The following is a 22,438-nucleotide window of genomic DNA, read 5'->3' as shown; positions in this document are numbered from 1 at the left end:
AACAATGATTATTGTGTTCTGACCAAGTTCATCTTTATCCCTACATCTCCAGACTTTAAAAAGTCTTTTAGAAATGTGTCAGTTGTGAGTCAACTAAATGATATTTATCTTGTATACTTAAAACTAACAAATCTAAATGGACACTTTTTTATGTGTGGAAAAAGCGCTGCCTGGAGCGCTTCTGGTGAGGAGAAATGAAAAGTGGAGCACACAGTAACGTTATCTGACATTAGCTGGGGAGTAGCTGGCTAGCTCGCTAACTAACTTGTTCCCATTTGAATTTGATTTGGTAATAACTACAACAGCCTGACTTTTCATGGTAACAGTTAGCAATTTTTTAAAATTGAAACTATGTCTTTGTGAGCTGTATTTAAAAGTTTTTAGCTTACAATTGGAGCCAATGACTTCTGGTTTGAAGGATAAAAACGGTATGTGGGAAGATGGAAAGTAATGAGAGTAGAGCAAATGCATTGTTGATTTTGTTATTTTCATAGGATTTATTGACGATAAGAAATGTATTTAAAAACACCAGCCGAATCCTTTAATTTCAAATGGGTAGGGAGTTTTTGTTCCAAAACAGAGAGTATGGGCTGGAAAGTTAGTATTAAAAGCCAGACATCTAACCCCTTCAACCCTCTGCAGGTACATTATGGTCATTTGGTGCTATGGGACAATAAAAAAATCATACTTATTACACCTTAAAGGTGAGAAGGAATGAGAGGTTGTTGGTGCAGATTCAGTCCCAGGAGGAGGTGAAGGGGTGGTAGGATGGGGTTAGGGGGGTGGGACTGTCCTCTTAAAAGTTGTCCTGCACCCTGGGTGCCTGTCAGATGTAAACCACTCCAAGACTTTGTAAGTGTTTAGAATGGGAGAGAGGGAATGCATTTACTTTTCTTGATGCTTACTTGAGGTGAAAAGAGCTAAGGGAGCAGAAATGATTGCCAATTATTTTGGAGCAGGTGTTTACTAGACTGGGGAGGTGGCTGCTGTTGTTGCTGGAGAAGAGTGAGTGAAACCAACAAATGGATGAAAAGGTTCCTATAGTTTCAGTGAACATATTGAAGTATGTCTCTGCTCACCTCATTAGAATTAATTTTCTTTAAAATGTGCTATTTCTGTTGCACTATGGATTCGGTCTTCTTTCATTTGTTTGTTCATGTGTTGATCCGTCTCATGTGATATCTTAGTACTGATCAGATTTTGACAAAATGCGGGGATCATGCATCTTACTACTGTGTTGTAACATTTCAAAATTACAGTGATTGGCCCGGGGGGGCGCATTACATTGTTTGTTCGTCCATAACTCAGACATTACTGATCAAATTTTAACAAAACTTGGGGGAATTATGTATCACACTGTTGCAGTTCAGTGTTTTCAAAGTCACACTGATTAGTCTAAGGGGAGCACCACACCGTCCGTTTATGCATTGGTTCATCTGTCACACACACTATCTGAGATACTGACTAGGATTACATGCTGTAAAGATCATTAGCTGGATTCAAGCCCACAATGTCCAAGTATACTCCTCAGCCTGCTGAGACACCACGTCGACTCGACTTTCCTGGAGCTTTTTTAATGACTGTGACTGTGTGCGTGCGTCTAGTCTTTGTTGTTGCCAAAGTTAGGTTGTATGGTTTAATCCTGAGAAATCTTTTTGTAAAACATTAGATTTACAGTCCTGTTACAGTTATAAATAACTGTTTTGGAACATCAACATGGTGGAGAGGCAGAAATATAGTAGCCTAGCTTTGCTCATAACAGCGCTACTTCATAGAAACTAATTAAATTCACTTGAACACATTGTTTTAGCACTACATTGTGTTGAAAATAGGAAAGAATGTGTAGTTTCTTCATTCTCAACGTTTTCACAACACAACCTGTCAGCTCCGCGGCTCAGATTAAACTATGTGTGCCTGTCATTTGATTGTGCGTTTGTTTAATGTGGCCCGGCATCCCGATTGAGTGGAGTTTTCCGTTTTTAAGCACTGTGATTGGTCCAAACACCGCCCAGCCAGAAAAGTTTGGTCATAAAATGAACCGAGCCAGAAGTTTAAGCCCCTAAAACAGGTACTTCCACCGGTACTGCTCTGTATTTATTTTTTCAGAACCAGAACACACGTTACGTCGTCAAATTCACTCCCAGAACGGCGTATCAGTGCATTCCGGCCCAATGACCCCCTGGATATAGCCTAGATTTGTTTCCTCTGTCAAGAGACTCAGGGCTAGTCAAAAAACATCCCGGCTAAAGCCCCGGAAGCCCGATGCTGATGACGGAAGCAATGTTCGGCTAGCGCGACATGTTTATCGGTTAAATTACCTACTCCACCAACGTCACATACCACAGGTAATAATGTGACCTACCGTTAAGGTTTGCAGGACATAAGAAGATGTAGATGTCTGTAAATTGACGGCGAAGAGTGTGGCTCTGTGTGAGATCCAATATGGAATTATCAGCGTATGAGACTGAGGCATTTAGCCCATAGGCAAGAGGCCATCTCTTAATCAGAGACGCCCTCTAGAGGCCATCTCACGAAGCGACATCTCACTAAGCATTACCTGACTGACTGACCTGAATTTGCAGCGTGATGCCGTTGGCTGCACCGTGGGAAAAAGATAAATGCCAGTTTCCTAGTATCTCTATTCCTAGTATAAGTTACCTAATATTACTGCCTGATGTTGGGTTTCTTATGCAGTCTTGCTAATGTTTAAGATTTTTGTGCATGTTATTAGGTGAGATGCATCATTATAAAGACACCGTCAGAGTCATGCTTTAGTCTAATTCATTTAACTGTGCTTACTTCTTAAACATCATTCAGCGACAGAATTACTCAGTATTAAAAAAGTGCTGGCAAAGCAGTTTTGAATTATTTGAAAGTACTGCAAAGTTTTTGCAATAGCAACAAAGTTGGCAAATATTGAAAGAGAATTTGTAACAATGATTCTGTGATTTTTGATGTATACCAAATATGTGCAAACATTGCTTGAAATGAGAGATCTGAGATGAAAAATGTACTTCAAGCAACAGCAAGGTTAACTTTTATACCTTTTCTGCACTAGCAAGTTGGGTATTCATGTCCACTTCTCCGTCCAGAGATCTTTTGGATTTTCCACCTGCCTTTGGGTTGCACAGTGGTGAGAGTTTTTGCCTTAAAGTTTGAGGGTAACTCATTGAATCCTCTTGAGGCAGTTATACTGTCACTCCATTTTAAAGTATCCTTGAGCAAGACACTGAGCCCGTCATGCCCTCTGGATAAATGTTAAGATTGCATGTGCAGATTTTGTAGATGTTCAGGAATCTGCCACCTCCAGGAGGTGAACTGATGCATAGTTTCACACTGATTCAATGTTACATTTGTTCTAGCCAACCCAGTCATAATCTAAATTGCTTAATTGTAATTAGCTCTCTGGGAGAGAGATACATCAAGATACATTTTGGTGTCTTACTGAGACAGCAGATTTTAAAAACACTGGAGTGAGAGAAAGCAGCATTCTGTGATTATGGGCTTCTCACAGAGGAGTTTAATGGTCTCTCTTGATTCTAACATTTTAGTGATATTTAAATGCTTAAAATTATGCAAATTACATCAACGACTGAGTCACTATACTCCTTCTGAAAATAGTATCCTGCCTCATAGTTGTAAGGAAGCACAAAACGCTTCTTCTGTCCAACTTGAAGACTCGTGTGGTCTGCAGCAAGCATTTGGTGAAGAGTTTAGACCTAACAAGCATACATAGAGCTACAATGGCTACAGTGAGAAGGAGTGCTCATTAAAACGTGGGATGTGTTTGACTGCTGGCATTGTCATAGCTGACAGGAATGCTGGATATCAAGGATTTTTCCAGTCTCCTGTTTGTTTATTCTGAGCACCACCTCCACAGAGCCTTCAGAGCGCACTGTGGGTCAAGGAGTAGAGGTAGCAGTGTTTCAGTGTCAAAACAGTGGTGAATGAGCTGTCACTCCACAACGGTGAAAATAAGACTTTAGTCAGACCACAGCCTTTATATCGACACGCTAACTTAATGTTTTATTCAGTTAAATGTATAACTGACTATAATTGAGTGACAATTTCCTGTTGTCTGAACTGTTCACCGTCTGACAGGATATGTTCTGTTCTCCTCTGTTGCAAGGGAATTGGAATATTCTCTTTAATTTAAAGAGTGTCAGATTTTATTTGCAAACGCACTTGAAAATAAATATATATATTTAAATATGAATTTAGAATTAGTTTTGTTGTTGAATTTAGTTCAGTTAAGACAGCTAAAAAGAGAATCAGGGATTAGATAGAAAATTGCAATATCTTGTATGCATTTGCCCTCCCTCCTACCTGCAGGAATGTCGCCAAACTAAGGGTAAAAAGGATTACATTTTGACAGCTGTGTTTTTTCTTAAAGACTATGCATTGAACAATGCAAAATCACCTATTGTCTTTCTTCTTCTGTAGGCCCAGCTTCCATGGCAGGTTTGAGCCTGTTTTGGTTATCAGCATAGAAAATGTCAGGGTCTTACATCAGTGGAGGCCTTGAAAGGCAAGGTGAAAAAACAATTTTTGCAGCCAATGGCTAAGTTTATCTCTTCGGACAAGTTACTAAGTCATTCGAACGACTTAATAAGTTGTTTGGACATGTTATTAAGTCGTCCGAACAACTTATTAAGTCGTCATAAATGACTTAATAACTCGTTCAGACAACTTAATGCGATATAAACTTTTTTCAGCTTGCCTTTCAGGGCTTCCATATATATTGTATATCAGCAATCCTAAAATAGACTACACACACACTTCCTTGTCCAGTTGCTGTAAGGATGTAATATTTGGGATGGGCCTTAATATAATATTAATAGACCTAATATAATTTCCTGCTCCCTTAGGCCCCCCAAGGGCAAAGCTCCATCCCTGGTAACAAGGAAGCATACAGCAGCTTATTTGATTTTTTCCCCCCAAAGAAGCCAAGTCTAATGCACGAGCAGTGTTCACCCCTTGAAATCATAGGTCAAACATCCAACTGGTTGAAGAATAAAAAATACAGGAGGACTTTTCTGGGATTGCTGTTTCCACCTTTTGGCCTTCTCTTCTCTCTCGCTTTGTGTGAAGTGGACACCCCTGCTCTTCCTCATGCAGTCCTTCCTCTTCCTGTCAAAAACTCAGTAGTTTGATGTTCTTCTTCTTGCCGACTCCCTAGCAAAGTTCACCACTTTTAATTATAGATTTAACAGCCAACTGACATTGAAAAAAACACTTTGGAGTGGAGGGTCCTCAGTAACTATGGAGAGAAGAATTGTAGGGGAACCAGGAAAACCGGTGAAGTAGGCCTAATTGGAGAAACTAAGAAGAAACTTTAGAAATTGATAAATCTATTTGAAATCCAATACATTTAGGGTTCTATTGCATGTTATCATTTTGTCAGGACAAAAGTAAAATCCTTCATTTTGAAAGAGTAAGTGATACTTAGCCTGAAGTTCAGTTTCTGGCCTCTCCTTATATTTTTAGACCAACATAAGTATGGCTAGATACAGTATGTACTGAAAAACAGTTCATCCAACTTTGGCAGAAAGGGCAAATTTACACCTCGAAAAGGTTAAAATGAAAACTCTTTGCTTTGAAATGACAGAAAATACATCATTTTAAAGTTGTTTTTTTTAAAGGTATTCAGCTGAAAAGAGGAAATTGAAATGTTCTATTGTAGTACCGTGAATTTAGAAGTTTAAAAGTGTTTTTTTTTGTCATTCAATTCTTCCCCTGACACCTCCAAGACCTTTCCCGACAACATGGCTTTCTATCTGCAGTGTTACTGTTAAAAAGGCCGTCTGTTCCCTTAAGACGGTGGGGACTGCGTGCCTCCTAAATCTCGCACGTAGAACTACAAGGATGTAGACCGGCTCGTGAACAGTATGGGGAATTGCGAGTCATCAAGAACTGTTAGTTAAATGGTTTAAATACCGCAGTTTGGCGTTCATTAGTTTAGTTACGGTGGGATTTGTGCATCCATGAAAACCGTGAGTAGTTTCCTGCGTTTCCTTGGCATTAACCGTGTAGTTCTGTAACTAAGCATTAAGAGAATGTAATCTGTATGTTAGCCGGTTTACCGTTTGAAGTGGTAATTGTAAGACGTCATAAATATTGCATTAGGCTGACATATATAAGATGTTTACACAGTTTAGATCGCCTTTCTGTTAGAGAGCAGTGTATTAAGATATGTAATGTTTATGTGGTTTGGGGAAATTTACTTATTTTTGCCACTGGCGCCTGCGCACTAATGCCCATGTGCCTTACACGTGAAGGGGCGTGCTTTAGCCTCATGGACAGTAACCAGACAGCATGCACCTAAGTAGAGAGTAGCCAGTAGATATCTGTAGGTTACCCCTAAGACACTACTAACCTTAGCCCAGCATATATTCTAGGTTTATTCTAGGTTTATTGTAGAGGATGTATATTTGATATTTACCGTATTGTCTGTATACTTCATTCTATATTTTGTATTCTGTTTATGTTTACAGAAACCACAAGTTTCACTACCACTGGTTTAACTACCTTAAGTTAACTGTCCTACAAGTATAAATAAAGGAACCCTTTATTGCAAAAGGCCTGGTTATTGGAACCCCTCTTCGACGATAACCCCAGAGTTCTAACCGGACTCCCCACAGTGATTTGAACTGTCCCATCACCACAGAGTTCACTATTTTCATTATTTTTCAGTTACAACATATTACCTTGGCTACTGTTGTATATTCACTGTGTTATTTGGCAGTCCTCCAACTGATGAATAGTCAAGTGACCTGGAAGCTGAACCTTCACAGATGCACTGCAGCATTGGTTGAGTAACTTGGTTGAGCAAATCTTTTTTCTTACTGTAATGTCAGCGGAAGACAAAATGAAGAAGACTGTCACGTGTGAAAATCAACACTGGTCTGACCATTTTTGCCATCCAGGTTGTCAGAACTAATTATCAGGATCTCTTTGAAAGTCATTCAAAGCAGGAGGGGGTCGGATGAGTCAAAGTCAGTTGAAGGAAAGGTGATTTTCCTAGCTTTGAAGCAGAATATCTTTTTAGATTATACAAAAAAAAGTCCACAAGATTTGGAGAGAGGAAACGCTAGATAACAAATCGCCAGTGCAGCTTGAAAGTTGTAAATTGAATTTCTCTCTTCAAGGGACATAGCTATCCTTACTACTACTTATACCTACTTGTTTGTGGTGATGTTACTAGCAGTAGCTACAGTAGTAACAATTTTGGAGACAACATGCTCAAACAAATGTCTGCCACAGGCGGTGCTTTCCTAATAAGTATACTAACATACAACAAACATATATTCATATATGAATATATTGAAAAAAAGCTTCACTAACAGTTCCTTTTGATTTACACGATTTTATGTTGTAGGTATGTAAACACTTAAAAAAACAAACAAACTGTACACTATTGGCGATGTATTTTGCTGGGCCCATTTTGTTACTTGGTGGTGTATTTTTCCATAACTAGCCACATGTAGACGACAAAACACAGCTACAAAGGAGTTTGATTGCAGAAAATTGTTCAACTATCTAACATACCAAAAGTAAACATCAGGTTTTGTTGTCAGTCCCTCAGAATCAAAGACCAAGGGTGTCTTTCTAGACTCACCATTTTGCACTGACGTTCAACAATCATTCATACAGAGAGAAAGCAGAGATACAGAGATACCAATTTCTCCTCAATAAACCATAATGCAATGCAGCCGCAGCTTGCAGCTTTGTGGATCTGTCGTCGGTAATGAGTGAAATACAATGCCGTCTTCGACAGTTTTTTGTAATTTGAACAACCGGGCATGTTACACCACGGCATTGTTCTCTTAGTACTGTAATATTACTCCCAGACAACCACTTTCTCTGGGGTTGTTGGAAGTCATTCTAGGAAATGGATATCGCTAACTGAAATAGAAGTAGATGAAGCACGTTGAGGGAAAATTGGGTACACCAAATGCAAATTACAGCACATCACCACAAAACAACTCCTAGAATGTACTGAACATCATAAATTGATGATATCTAAGACTGGAAGAATATCTGATTCTGGATTTTTTCCTTTAACCGACTTATGCAGCTGGCTCTTATCCAGAGCAACCTACAGTGAGTGAGCAGAGTTTCAATGTCCTGCTCAAAGACGAATCGACAGGAAACTTGGCTGTTGATCACACACATTGGCTGTTGTGGGGATCGAGCCTGTGACCACCTGGCAACCCATTTACAAAGGCCTTCAGGTCACCTTGTTGGGGATGTAGCTGAAAACCTTAAGAGTTCAGCACCACTAAAGACTCATGACTCTGCATGGTGTATTCAAAAAACAAACTCTGTGGCATGAAAACCATTTCAAATGAGTCTGTGGGAGTGAACATATTAAGTTGCAGGATTCATCGCTAGTAGCAACATATTAGATGCCCGCTGAGGAGTATAAAAGCAAATGTTCTGCCATTTAAACAAGACATTCATTTCAAAACATCTTCTCACTCATAGTCATTCCAAAAGGCAACTTGAAGTGAAGTTGCTGCCAAAACAGCCTCATCATCATGTCAAGCTAATGGTGCAAAAAAAAAAAAAGCAGTTGTAGGAAACCATTTCTGGACAGGCTTGAGCAATAACACTGTTAGCTATGGGGTCTGCATGTTCAATTTGAATGGCAGGGCCACACTTACTCACCCTCTCAACCCCAACGTGACGCAAATAGCATACTGTAGTTCTGCAAATGATAAAAATGTGGCAGGGCATGAAATGATCGATTTTGTAAGCAATTTTATGGCGAGTGAGTGCAGAAAAGGAAGCATTAGCCCAGTTTGTGAGTGAGACTGGGCAGCAGATTCTCATTCCATGCATGAATCTACATCAACATTTAGTTACAGTGTATAGAGTGGCTGCCATAGTGCGAACACTCAGTGCTGAGGCCACAGCGTTACTGACAGGCAGGCAGCTCTTTCGCTCTTTTGCTCACTGACAGAAGTAGCTAGCTAACGTTAACAGCAGCACTATTAACAGACCTCATCCAAAAATTAAATGTATTGATTTTTTTGCAAATGTACCACCACTGTCACCACCTCCAGAAAAGAAACCGCCCTCCAAAAATTACGAAGAAAAAAAAATAAGGATGTTTGTGTAGAACTGGAAGATAAATTAGGTAAACTCATTATGTGGTGTTCAGCCTGCTGATACAGTTATAGTATAATTGTATATTATAGTATAATACAATAATGTATATCATCTTAAAGCATGATTTATCTTTTTCATCTTGAACATTACATTACTTATACTGAACTAGTAATAATAAAATATTACACAAACTTATTTTTATACATAATATAAAGTAGCATAAAATTATAGACCATGATCTGCCTCAATTAAAATCCTTAAATTCAACCCTAGCTGTGGGTATCAAAATTAATAAAACCACCACTGCACAAGAAGAAGTAGATCACTTTTTCCAGTGGAAATCAATGACAGTGGCGCTGGAAAGAGAAAAATGAGAACAGCGACTGGGGAGGCACACCTGACCTGATAGAGCAAAAATAGATGCAGGTTACAGGATAATAGGATGAAGTGATGAAAGGAAATGAAGAAAATCACTCGCTCTGACAGTGGTAATGTTCATCTGGCGGAGTGAAGTGGCTAAGGTTCATGAATGCAACAGGCTGCGCAAGCAGAACGAACCAAATCATATTTATCTCATATCTTCCCTGTCTTCTTGCATTGAAAAGGCTCCTGTCTTTGTTTTTATTTTTGGCTGGACTGCAACAAGCCAGCCCTACAAACGAGAATGTCTGTCACTCACTGACTGACTGACTGACTGAGTGATTAAGTTACACCATTGGTCGGCCGTGGCATGTGGCACATCATAGGATCACAGAGCCAGAAATGTAAGTTTCGTTTTCTCCGCCATCTTGTGTCTCCGCTGAGATCGGGAGCCTGTTTCTCCCACACAGTAAGCAGGCTGACCAATATCATGCATGTAAGCTGAAGCTAACTGAAGCTAATGTAGAATCTATACAATTATATCACCGTTCATTTCGATGCATATGCGTGAGCTCAGTCCACCTGAAGCCCTCTGTTCTGTCAGCGGAGAGAGAGACACAAACAAGCATGGAGGTTTCATCATGCCGAGGGCTTATTGCTGACCTTCCCGAAGTTTCCCGGGGCCACGGTTCCGGCCAGTGCCCATAGCTCGGCGCCGAATTGTTCCCGGTGATCCGGCCAAGATTTCGGCGGGGGTCCCGATGACGATGCGTCAGCGGGTGTCTGGCGAACAGCGTTTTCGGCACCGATGGGTACTAGAGCGCCTGGCGCTTGGATCGGGATGATCAATGCGGGCGTGGGCGCGGTGGAGACGACAGCGGCGGAGAGAGAGGGACGGGACGCGCTGGAACGGAGATCAGTATGGATGTATGGACTATTATTCTGTAGTAACAGTCTACAGCGGAGTTAGTTACACCATTGGTCAGCCGTGGCACGTGGCACACTCATACACGGTCCAGCCATATACTAGGTTTTGACCTAGTCTTGTTAAATCTTCACCAAGCAGCTCTTGTTCATCCTTCTAGTAGACTATATCTATTCAAATCTATTGTCTGAGCGCCTTGGCTTTGACCCTTACACTCCTTATGTTGGTTGCTTGTAATGTTGGTAGGGATGGAGAGTCAACTCCAAAAGAGTCGATTCTCGATTCCATCACGTCGATTCTGAGAATCGATTCTACTAATAAACGGAATCGGAGTCGACTCCAAACTCTGGAATCGTAGAAACTGTTTCATTTAAATTAATTTGTTTCAGTTTCATTCAGATTTAGGCCTATCTATACTAATCTGTGTTCGACTGCCTTGGACTGATCCATTTCACAACAAGTGGGGAGGGAGAAACTTAAGGCTCACTGTTGAATGCCAACCAGAGTAAAACTTCAATTTTTGTGTTGATTTTCATTTGGAATCGGAATCGATTTAGAATGGATTCCATCAATTCCATCACAAGGAGTCGGAGTTGGAATCGACTCCAAAAAATGTGGAATCGTCCATCCCTAAATGTTGGCAATGCAGGAATTTTAGCTTATTCTACTGTTGACTGGACCTGCAGTTATCCAGGATCCAATTTATGGGAGCTGATATTGAGACAGCTGGAAAGTTTAAGTTAAGAGTTTAACTGATGCTGGAAAGGTGGCAGCACTGGATAGGATCTAAAGTCCTTAAGTGTGGTATTGACGCACTGGCGTTCTTTCTGCAATATGCTGATGATCTAGGAAGTTAATCTTATTCTACTATTGCATTCATCTGAAGTCGCTCTGGATAAGACTGTCACCTACATATCTACAATGAAAAGAGCAGTGATATCGCTGTACAAAACATAGTGCAAGCATAAAAAGAGCTGATTCTGATCTACTAAGCTGCAGCATAAGCATTTTGTGTGTGGAGTAGAGTCGACAACTGGCATCCAGTTAATATGGATTTTGAGGAGTGGCAATGGTAGTGCGTAAAAATGCAGGAGAAGGTTATTGAAATGGATTTCTCCCATTGATTTACTAAACTAAAAGGTGCATGATTGTGCCTGGTATTTAACGGCCAGAGGAAGCAGGTCCTAACTTCTCACCCTGTTCTGCTGTGGTTTTTGTTCAAAAGCACAAAAGGCAGAGAGAAAACAAGAGAATTATAATAAATAAGAGAGAGAGGGGGTTCCATTTGACAATTACTTTCTATTAATTGTCAGAGAATGAGATTAAAAGATGAGAGATTGCCAAGTCATATTTAATAATAATAATGTTATTTTTTTTCCACTGCTTGCAGGAAATGAAAAATTAACTGGAAACTCTGAGTAGGGCTGAAAGATATTGACAAAAAATTTAATTGTGATTTATACTTCACAAGTTTTTCTTGTCATAGTAATTGTAGAACTTAAAAAAAAATATAGATGTCAGTGTGCAGGATATACTGAGTTTGAGTATGATGAAAGGTTTTCACCAAAATTGCACTTGATTCATGGACCAAACACCTTGTCTGGAAATCCATATTGGATGCTCCTGTCTCTCTCCTCTCTCAACCGCTAAACTGGAGAATCTCATAATGTTTCTACACACGTTAGTAACACTCCTCTCGGTAGATACGGCCCTCAAAGTGCATGGTGTTTAAAACTCAGGCAGTGAACGCCTGGTGTGGGCAATTTTGGAAAGAAAGACGTTTTTTTGAGAATGTTTGGCTGGCACGATGCCAAATTGTTCCAAATTGCCAAATTGTTTCCATTCTGTTTTAGTTCCATTTTATTAAATGTAATGCACTTTTGAATAATATAGGCCTCTCTGTTATAATAAGTTTAGACTCAACAGCCTCAGGGTATTAACATTAACATCTTAACATTACCAGTGCCTGTCGACAATGGAGAGTTATGCTGATATTTCAAGCTGCGCCTATGAAAAAAACAGCAGGTAGGGGGATCAGAGTAATGGGATTTCTTTTGTGCATTCATCTAGTGCATAAAACCTGACCTGCTGGCCAGGAAGCTCAATGATTTACATCTCAGCCCACACTCAGGTCAGTTGGGTCAGGTCTCAGTATGTGACACACAAAGAGAATGGTAGATGAGATCAAATCTAAACCTTAAAAAATGAATTTGATGCTTACTTTGTATGAGGGTGATGTCAAACATAATCATGGTCCTGGAAAACTCAGTGGGTAGCATATGCCATTGTTAGGGGCTCAATTCCAGCCACACTCGGTGTTTGCATTCACGATACTGTAAGGTGGTCTGTGTAAAAGCATTCCCCAAATTGCATGCATATCATTACATTCATAAATAAAATGCAAAACTTCTGAGATGATACTCCAAATGTCAGCAGTATTAGAGTGGAAAAATTTAGCATAAGAGGATGTGACCCAGGCTTTTGTCTGATGGTGCGAGAATAACTGTCTGAATTTCAAACAAACAAGAGAGGTGGCTGTTAAGGGGACAAAGCCTGAGATGCTGAACAAGATTTTTACACCGAGAAAAGAGGCTAAGTGGATAAGTCTTCCTCTTGGGTATTATGCCAGATAAAACAGTCAACCATCAACAAAAAGTTGATTACAGGTCTATAGAAAAACACAATCAACGCTGTACTTCTTCCCTCAGCCATGACCTCAAGGGGAATCAAAAATGCATGACAGCAAGCTGGGAAACATTGCCAAGACACCTATTCCTAAGACACCTAAGACATCTATTCCTCTAGCAACAATCATGAGTCACTGGACAAACGGTACAATGAGAAATTCAAGGCTAAAGTTTCTATCGCCCTGGACAATATTTGCTCACTGTCTTCACAATATACTGATGTAACACGGGAGCTCTTTCAGCAATATGTTTACACTTTAAAGAATGTATAGAGAGGCTGAAGCAGTTGTTTGTTCTTCGTGCGATGATGCTTTGCAATGAACACAATGGAGAACCCATGCTGAGAAGATGAGTCAGGTACGACACCTGACTCATCTTCTCAGCATGGGTTCCCAGTAGTATATGTACTGATTGTTATTATGAAAGCTTTAATTATTAAGTTGTTATGTTACTTTATACCGTATGTGTTCCAGTCTGTCTGTGTGATCAATGTCCTGATGGTGTATTGAACCACTTGTCATGTTTCAATAGTGACAAATTTCCCACTGTGGGATCAATAATGTAATACTACTTCAACTATTACTACTACTACTACTGAAATTATAAGCCTTTCTACAGGCCTTGTGAAGTACATTTTATTAGTATCCCGTTTTTTGATTAATCTGTTATTTTCCCAGCCATCTTTTGTTTTGTTTTTCCACCCTCAAAGGTGCCTTTACCCAAGTAATCTACTGTATAGGACTGTTGGTAGCTGTGGGAATGTGTTGCTTATAATGAAATAGCCCTTCAGCAAGAAATATTTCACAAGGCTCAAACTAAAGTAATGGCCTATACACACATTATAAAAAAATAGCCATATAGAACCCAAACAAGGTGCTTGGAAAACATGAATTAATTTTACTCATTCCCAGCAAGCATTGAGGACAGCAACATGCAGGAGATGGCATGCAGGTCCAAGCCTGTGGGTTTACATCATATGCAGGTTCAACTTCAACCCAAATGAGTACATTTTCACAGTATAATATTATAGTATGGTAAAAATTCAAATTAAACCAGCTTTGGAAAATGGTTTGAAACAGTATCATAAATATATTTAAGTCCCAGTTTCAGGAAACAGTGCAGTTAGCAGTTAGGGACGACAGCAGATGTAATCTCAACTTCCATTTTGTTAGTTAATGGAGGCTGTTGCATCGACATCTATATCAAAATGTTTGCTGGGTGTCAAAAGACTCAGGCATCAGGAGGATGAGGGTGAAATACTATTGAATTTATTATCGCCCAGGGAAGTGCTGAGGAGAGTGCACTTCACATTGAGTTACGGTGAGGATAGCACTGTTGAATAACAGGGTGGCAAAATGGTCTAGTGGTTAAAGAGACCATCTCATCACCAAAAGGTTACAGGTTTGATCCCAGCAAGCGCCACGTGTCCTGTGAGCAAGATGAACCCCTGTCTGCTCCTTCACTGGAGGAACATGAGCTAAATACATAAATCATACATAAATGTACCATCTTGTAAATTCACGGATTGGATCGAGGCTGCAGCCTGTACATCCCTGCCAAATTCACTCAAAAAGATATGCAAAGAAACTAATTCCAAATTACACTGTGTGTAATATGGCGATTGAAGTGTGTGTTTTCAGTTTCGTAAAATAAACAAAATGCTACTTGACAATTACACTGCATACAGTTGTGAAGACGCTAATCAGTTGAAGGGCGCTGGTGTGTGACAATAACATGCAGGTTTTTTGATGCAAGAGCCACAGAGCAATATTGTCATTGGAGTTTAACATGACATATTAATATAATATTTTCATTGAAATCAGTACTATTGTCACTTAATTAATATGGTGCTTTTTCTACCACTGCAAAACAAAGCAATGCCAATGATGCAATAAAACAAAAACAAAACTTATTTTCGTCCTTGATTGTCCTCAAATAATGACCTTACATCAAATCTTCTCTTTGTCAAATTATAATCTTAATCGACAAGTATCCACAGATTGATAGGTTTGATTTGTTCCTTTTAATTTACTGCACTTTGTAAATTTAAGAAAATTGCTATATGAAAGTCACATCGTTATTATTATTATTATTATTATTATTCATTAACTAATTAAATCCTAAATCTAAAAGCTCAAACAAAGCCTATCAAGTCATTCATCGATAACAAAGACAGAACTCTTTAATTAAGTGGCCTTCCTTTTTAATTGATGTTAAATTTAACAAAATGTTTTGTAGTGTGTTTCTATTCTAAACCACATAATATGAACTCTTAGAACAATTTCTAAAAGAAAAAACATGAGGTCTTGGAGTCCATATTGTTGAGTTACACTTTCCATTTGTTCAGGACATTTTTGTGCCAAAACTTAGGCCCAGCGGTTCACTAATGGTTTGCCTGTGTGGCGTCAAGCCAGGCTTACGAAATCCAAACAGGTTAATCATCTTAGAGGGCACTGACTTCAGTGAATTATAAGGAAAGCAGTACAGGTCAGAGATCTACTGTACATTGCAGATACCATTTTAGTTTCCATGGTTTAACACTGTTTCATTCAAGCGCATTTGGAATACGATAAAATAACACAATATTACTGTATTGATCATTTAGTTTCCATGAAATGAGACTCAAATGAATTAGTGAGAAAAAGTGGATGAACGATTTTATGAACGAATTGACATGAATTGACATGACATACTGACAGAAGTGACCCACCCAACTGTTGCAGTTTTCCTTTCACTTTTTTTCAGTATTGCATTCGCAAATACTTTCTCCTCCAAGTTGCATGTACTAAAATAAGAATTGCACAGTACATATGCATGGAGAAGCAACAGCTGTTCACAGATTAGGTTTGAAATGTCTTGGTCTATCAGAGATTTAAGTACTCCCACTCTCCCCTGGCAGATAAGCTCTCTCCTCTACAATTTTATGGGATGGAATTCATGGAGCAGTTGGTTGGGTTGTGCAAATCCCCTGCACAGTGAGTTACATCCTATTGTGGCCTATCTCTCTGCTACAGAGCATTCTGCATATGAAATAGCCTTCTTCCCAATTGAACTTGACGCGTACCTGTTCTTTCATGCTGTTGTTCTCATCCATTTCTTTTGTGCTGTGTCCTAGTGTGACACCCACAGATTAGGAACTGATCTTAGAAAGGTGCAGGGCATGCAGGTATGATAAGGCAGTGGTTCTCAGGCCTTGTCTGCAGTAATCCGGATAAATTTGAAAGCATCTTTATTTCTCCGTTTTGGCCTTCCATCCACACTAAGACAGCGTTTTTGACCACCGAAAACGGAGCTTTCTGAAAACGCTCTCCAGAGTGGATACATTTGAAAATGCCAATTTTGTGTGGTAGTGTGGACGGGGAAAACTGGGCATTTCCAAAACGCTGACATGGGATTGTCATGTGATCTCAGGCGGTAGTCAAAATTCTCCATGGCTTTGGCGGTCTTGTTGTTGCTCGTTACTTCCAAAAGCAGCTCAACTTCGTCGTCTGTCCAGACAAAGAAGTCTGGCTTGCTTTTGTCTGTCTTTTGTGGTGATTTGGACATCTTGTTGGTGCTTAGGGCACTGCTACTGCAGCCATGACAACACTTCCGTAAACAGTGGTAGCAACATAAAGGTCATGGGTCAGAGGCTTGCGCATGCCCAATAGGGTGGTTTTACTATCTTTTTTGCATATCAGTGTGGATGGGAAACTTTTAGAAAACGTCCTGGAAACGCTAGTGTGGATGGAAATGCCGTTTTCAAATTTACCCGGATTAGTGTGGACAAGGCCTCAGTCCTGGTCCTCTGGACCCACAGCCCTGCTGGTTTTCTCTAACCCGGGACTGATTTTTAAGTAGCTGTTAGGATAGAAAACCAGCAGTATGCTAATTGTATGTTCATGTGCTATCGGTTAAATCTGAAAAACTAAGTTCCTACTTGGAAATTTCACACAAATGCTCCCCAAAGTCAGATTATTAAATCAGAAACTGAGAAAATTCCCTTCTCAACAAGGTGAAAAATAAAGTTTTGTCAGTCAACATTAAGGAAACACATAGATGCTCCTTTTTTTGCAGGTTTGTAGGTAGCCAGACTAACCCAACATTTGTTTGAATGAAGTTTGTCAAACTAGCTTGTTAAGCTGCAGGATGCCTGTATTTGTTTATTGTTTGTCTTCTGGGTATGATTTCCTGACAAAATGAGCCAAAACGTTGGTCATTAAATCGTTATGTGGAGCTGAATGTGCGGTTGTTCTTAATCTACAACTAAAATAATCAAACTAAAATAGCACATGAATGTAACGCTGTTTAGCAGCCGACTTGGAAGTCCCGGAGACCAGGACTGAGAAACTGACCACTGTGATAAGGCATCAATGGGTCACACACATCCTCCCACAGTGGTTTTCAATCCTGGTTTTTGGGATTCAGAGTGCTGGTTTTCTGCCCTACTAGGTAGTTAATTGCAGTTAATTGCTTTCACTTTCACACTTTCACTTTAATTTGATCGCCAGAATGAAAACCAGCAGGGCTCTGGGTCCAGAGGACAAAAAAATACTGTTCTACTGTGTCATTGTAATTCAGGACTGATGTGTGTTCAGAATGCTGTGCAGGAGCAGTGTGGCTCAGCTCTGTTGTTTGGGATCATATATTTGTAATGTTTTTGGAGATGTGGAGTGTATAAAGTTAAAGTCTAGCCTTTTTAGGACACTGATAGATAGCGGGTGTATTATCAGCAGGATAAAATGAATTCATGGATCCCATTCCATCTGCAAATACTGTGTTCATACATGGTGTGTGTGGCTGTGTGCATGTAAGTGCATGAGTAAATTCACATGGTTTACACCACAACATTCCCAGAGATTGTGAAGGCAGCTGTTTACGCTTTAAAACCATACAGAGCGGGGTAAACATGGGAAATGTTCCTCTGTTATAACCTGTCAGGCCCATTGCCGCCTCAGTCTTCAGCCTATGAGCTATGGTTTTCACAAACTGGATTTTTCCACCAGAAAGCAATGTTAAAGTTCCGGTGCAATGAGAACTGCATTTCTCAATTTCATGGTATAATTTAACAAAGGACCTGTTTAGAAATGAGGGCAATTATGCAATTACTCTGAAAACTGTAAATTCTTGTGAAAATTGGAAAAAAGTCTCACATACCAGGAATGTCTTTTTTTTTACTCTATATTCCTCAATAAGAAGTTTAAACAAAAAAAAAGCAAAAACAAAGGACCTGTTAATTTAAAGTTACCTAAATTATTATAACTGTTATTATATTATAACTATTATAACACACTTTATTCACACACTTATTCAGGTGTTACATAGTCTGTCAGTCAGCCAGCTACTTGCCAAACTAGCCAAAATCTCCGTTGTGCCTCCGTAGTTGCTGGGTGCTGAAGTTCCTGGATATTTGTTCCCCAAAGACAGAAATATTGGCCTGCAGTGGAAGGCACAATAATAAGGAAGGTTACGCTCTCACTCAGTCCTACAAGTTTTGTTCCATCTAATCTAAAAACTGAAAACAAAATAAATAAATAAATATGCTTTAACTTTTCCTGAGTTAAAATCATTACACTGGATCTTTAAGGTTGGGATTTGCCTTTTGCACAGGCTAATTTTAGAAAGTTGAAAGTTTGTGTAAACCCCCCCCCCCCCCCCCTTTTCTTTTTGCCTGTCTAAGAAAACTATCATTGTGGCTGTTCCTCCCAGGACTGCAATGACACATTAAATTTTCAACCATTCATTTGATTGAGCGTCCGTCTGTTTGTGCTTTATGAGTTATGTCTATCATCATTACGCATGATAATAAAATGAGTCCCAGATCAATCTGCCTTCGAAGCCAAAGTTCAAAGCATCTCAGAAAATTCAAATATTTCATTTCTACGGTTTATCAAACTAGAATATTGACTGTTTTCTTCAAAGTTTTATATCACACCAGATTGGGCGTCAACTGTGAGTAATTGTAAAAACCAAAACTATTTTAGGTGTTTGAAAATTCCCTAATGGACACAGCTAGTTGTAAGAAGCATGAGGTCTAAACCAGGCATGGCTGTTAGAACCAGGAAGAACAGATTGCTTCCATCCAACAACTTCAAAGGACCACAAATAATCTGTTATTTCAAAAGAGAACTGCATAGAAGACCAATACAATGATGAATAAAACTTTGGTTCTTTTGCTTTCCATGACTGAAATGGCATCTTGATGGTGAAAGTTACACTAAACGTATTTTTGGAGGAATTATGATATATAGATATAAAGTGACAACAACAATCAGTGTATTTCACATTGTTACTGAATATAGTATTTCATTTGTCTGGATAGATATGTGCTATACAGTACTATCTATCTAAAGGAGCAGAGATAAGAGAAAGATACTACATCTAGACCTGGAGATATAGGTTTGGGTTGAAGATGCTAGTAATTTTATCTTTTTAACTTATTTGACTTTTTTTGTGCTTTTACATTCTCCCCTGTGTTGAGATTTGTTATTTGATTTCTGTGCCTAATTTGCCCGTTGCACAGCAGGGACGTCACATACTGTACAATGGAACAATATAGAGATCAAACTCATAAGGCGGCAAAAACAAATGGCACATGACGCAGAAATATTATGTCAGACATATTTTACAAATAAATGCAGAGCAATTTGTATCTATAAACCACTATTTGAAAAAAAATAACTAAAACTAAAAATGAATTGGATGTTTTTATCATTATGTTGTTTTCTCACTTATTTTGAGGGCTGAGCGTCCAAACCAGAAGTTTTATTTTTTATTCTGGTCAGCATAATGCATCTGGCATTTGTGGAGTCCTTGGCGATTTACAGACAGTAGAACAGTCTTAAAGGTATCCACACAAATAGATGAAGATCACAAATAGATTAACATCCAAAAATGCAAACTTGCAAATTCACAAATATGTAAGTTTCAGTACTGTGAATATGGTTAAGCTATGGAAATGGACATATTTGTGGAATAGATGTCTGTGTTTACGTACAAATCATGACATATTAATGAAAACTGAAAAGCATTTGCTCACAGATATTTTTAAATATTTTCAGTTAATTTTTTTTCAAATGGTGGGTTACAGGTACAAATCATTCTGCATTTATTTGCGCAATGTGTTTTAAACACATGTGGTGACTGACATGATATTTCTGCATCATGTGACTTGTTTTTGACTTCTTATGAGACCATTTGATCATGCAACACTCCAGTACATACAGTAGCCTAGTACAGACAATATATGCATAAAAATCCATTCAGCATTCAGCTGAACTAACATTGAAAACACGACACAGACAGACTTTACCCATCCCAATAAATTCACATCAAAATCACATGCATGACAAGTGATGATGAAGAGCCTGTGGTGATAAAAGAGTAGTTTGTCCCAAATTATGTCCAAAGTAAATATGTTGATCTATATAAAAAAGCAGGGTAGAAATTCTTAGAATGTATTGAAACAAAGTTTTCAGTCTGGCGCTGTCACTATTATGTCAGTAGATTTTAAATATTTTATGGCTCACTGTGACATGATTTAAAGCCACCATCTGTGGAACAGAAAAATATTTAGAAAAGAAAATTAGTTTGGATTCACAAAGAGCTACTGCCATTTGCATTAGTCCAGATGTGTTAATTATGTTGTTTTCATTGTGTTTGTCACAGCTCCTTTTCAACAAATTGATCAAAGGGGGTTTTAGATTTTGGAAAAGTTATTTAATATCATGTATATAGTGAGGGAAACTGTCTTGAATTATTGTTTTTATGTAGTAATAGTATTGAAATACAAGTTTGTAACTTTTGTTTGCAAGCCTTGACATGTAACAGTAACAAAATCATTGACGCTCTGTTAAAATGCTGTCATCATAAAGTTCAGCTTGGTCCAGCTACAACGCTTTAAAAGTATAGTGTCCTCAAGTTTCACACCAAAAAATGCAGCTTGTAAATCTGTCTCCTAGAAACCTGTAGCTTATCGCTGCTCGATAAAACGTGACTGTAACAAAAATACATCAGATACAGTTTAAGTATCTGTTTTTAAGGGAAGAATCCACCCTAAAACACTGACAAAAAACAGCTGTTGGTGAAGTTCCTTGCATTCCTGGGTTCATTTGTTTGGTGGTGTATTTTTCTTATTCACGTGAACAACTGGCCAAACATAAATGACACTATGTCATGTCAAGATATTTCCAGCACAATGGAGTTTGATATCAGAAACATTTTCAGCAATTTAAAACATTCAACGGTAAACATCAGGTTTTGGTGTCAGTCCCTCAGAATCAAAGAGCGAGGGCTTCGTTCTAAAGCTGCCATTTTGCACTGAGTTTCAACAATCATAAATCCATTGTAGAGGAGGCAGAGAGACCAATTTCTCCACCAACAGAAGCCTCAATAGACCAGAATGCAGTGCAGCCACAATCACAGACATGTATAACCCTTTTTTACACGGCCACCTTTGATCAAAAGCAACAAGTTCAAGCCTGTTCTCTGTAGGAAATCACTAACTGAAGTAGAAGTAGACAAGGCAGGTTGAGGGAAAGTGGGTTCACCAAAAAAGCAACACTTCATCATGAAGTAATTCCTGGAAGGCATTGAAAATGACGATATCTAACATTTTAAGAGTATCCAAAAACTTACAGTCTGCACCTTTAATAAGTATTTATAAGTACTTCAGCATCATCCAGTAGCATTGTGCTTGTGCCAGAAATATGTGGGCCTCACTGGTAACAAGGCTGACAACTGTAGCTTACAACTACTGCATTCTGCCTGGTTTTACTCATTCTGTCTAATTACAGTGACTGTCCACCTCACAGACAGGTAACTAATGTGCTGGAGCACCAATTTTCTGCAGCAATGTTAATGTTAAGTGCCAAGCTGTCACACAATTGTGAAATGAACTCATAAAATCTCAGTCTACTTATCCACAAGACTACTGTGCTTTTTGAATACTTGGCATGAGAATTATTTGTCAGTGTTGTACACAGGTTTAAACAGAGGCAGAGAGAGAGTTAACTTTCTTTTAGTAGGCTACACACAAATTACACACAAATTGCCCTCTTTCAGCTTTGGGGTTACTGTCAGATGGCATACTGATGATGGAAAAAGGGAGAAACATGGAACAGTAAAGTATGAGCTAGATCTGGGCCACTCAAAGTGAGGCTAACAGGCCAAATTCAGCCCTCTGCAATTGTGTTAGCCTCCCAGTGAAGGATCTGTTACATAACTACCTTTATAAAAGGCATATTTTGATGATAAAAGTCCCTAATACGCTGTTAAATTAAAAAATGAAGTAGAAAAGGTGGGAGCATTTGGATGCTGCCTGGGGAAGAGCGCCAAGCTTGAAACACATCTGAGTAGCTGCTAAACCAAGCCT

At 39.0% G+C, this 22,438-nt stretch overlaps 1 protein-coding gene across 1 annotated transcript in view; it reads left to right on the top strand.

Annotated features, from left to right (window-relative positions):
- rxfp1 (relaxin family peptide receptor 1) overlaps positions 1–22,438 on the top strand; it is a 67,857-nt gene that overhangs the window by 9,369 nt on the left and 36,050 nt on the right. The gene's annotated exons all lie outside the window — the stretch shown is intronic.

This window comes from Centroberyx affinis, unplaced genomic scaffold (genome assembly GCF_046629955.1).
Source record: "Centroberyx affinis isolate AG114_WGS23_722 - 3 ecotype Tasmania unplaced genomic scaffold, CSIRO-AGI_Caff_v1 ptg000153l_1, whole genome shotgun sequence".
Taxonomy (NCBI): domain Eukaryota; kingdom Metazoa; phylum Chordata; class Actinopteri; order Beryciformes; family Berycidae; genus Centroberyx; species Centroberyx affinis.
The sequence above is the reverse complement of the archived record's forward strand: the minus strand, read 5'-3'. Positions and strand labels throughout refer to the sequence as shown.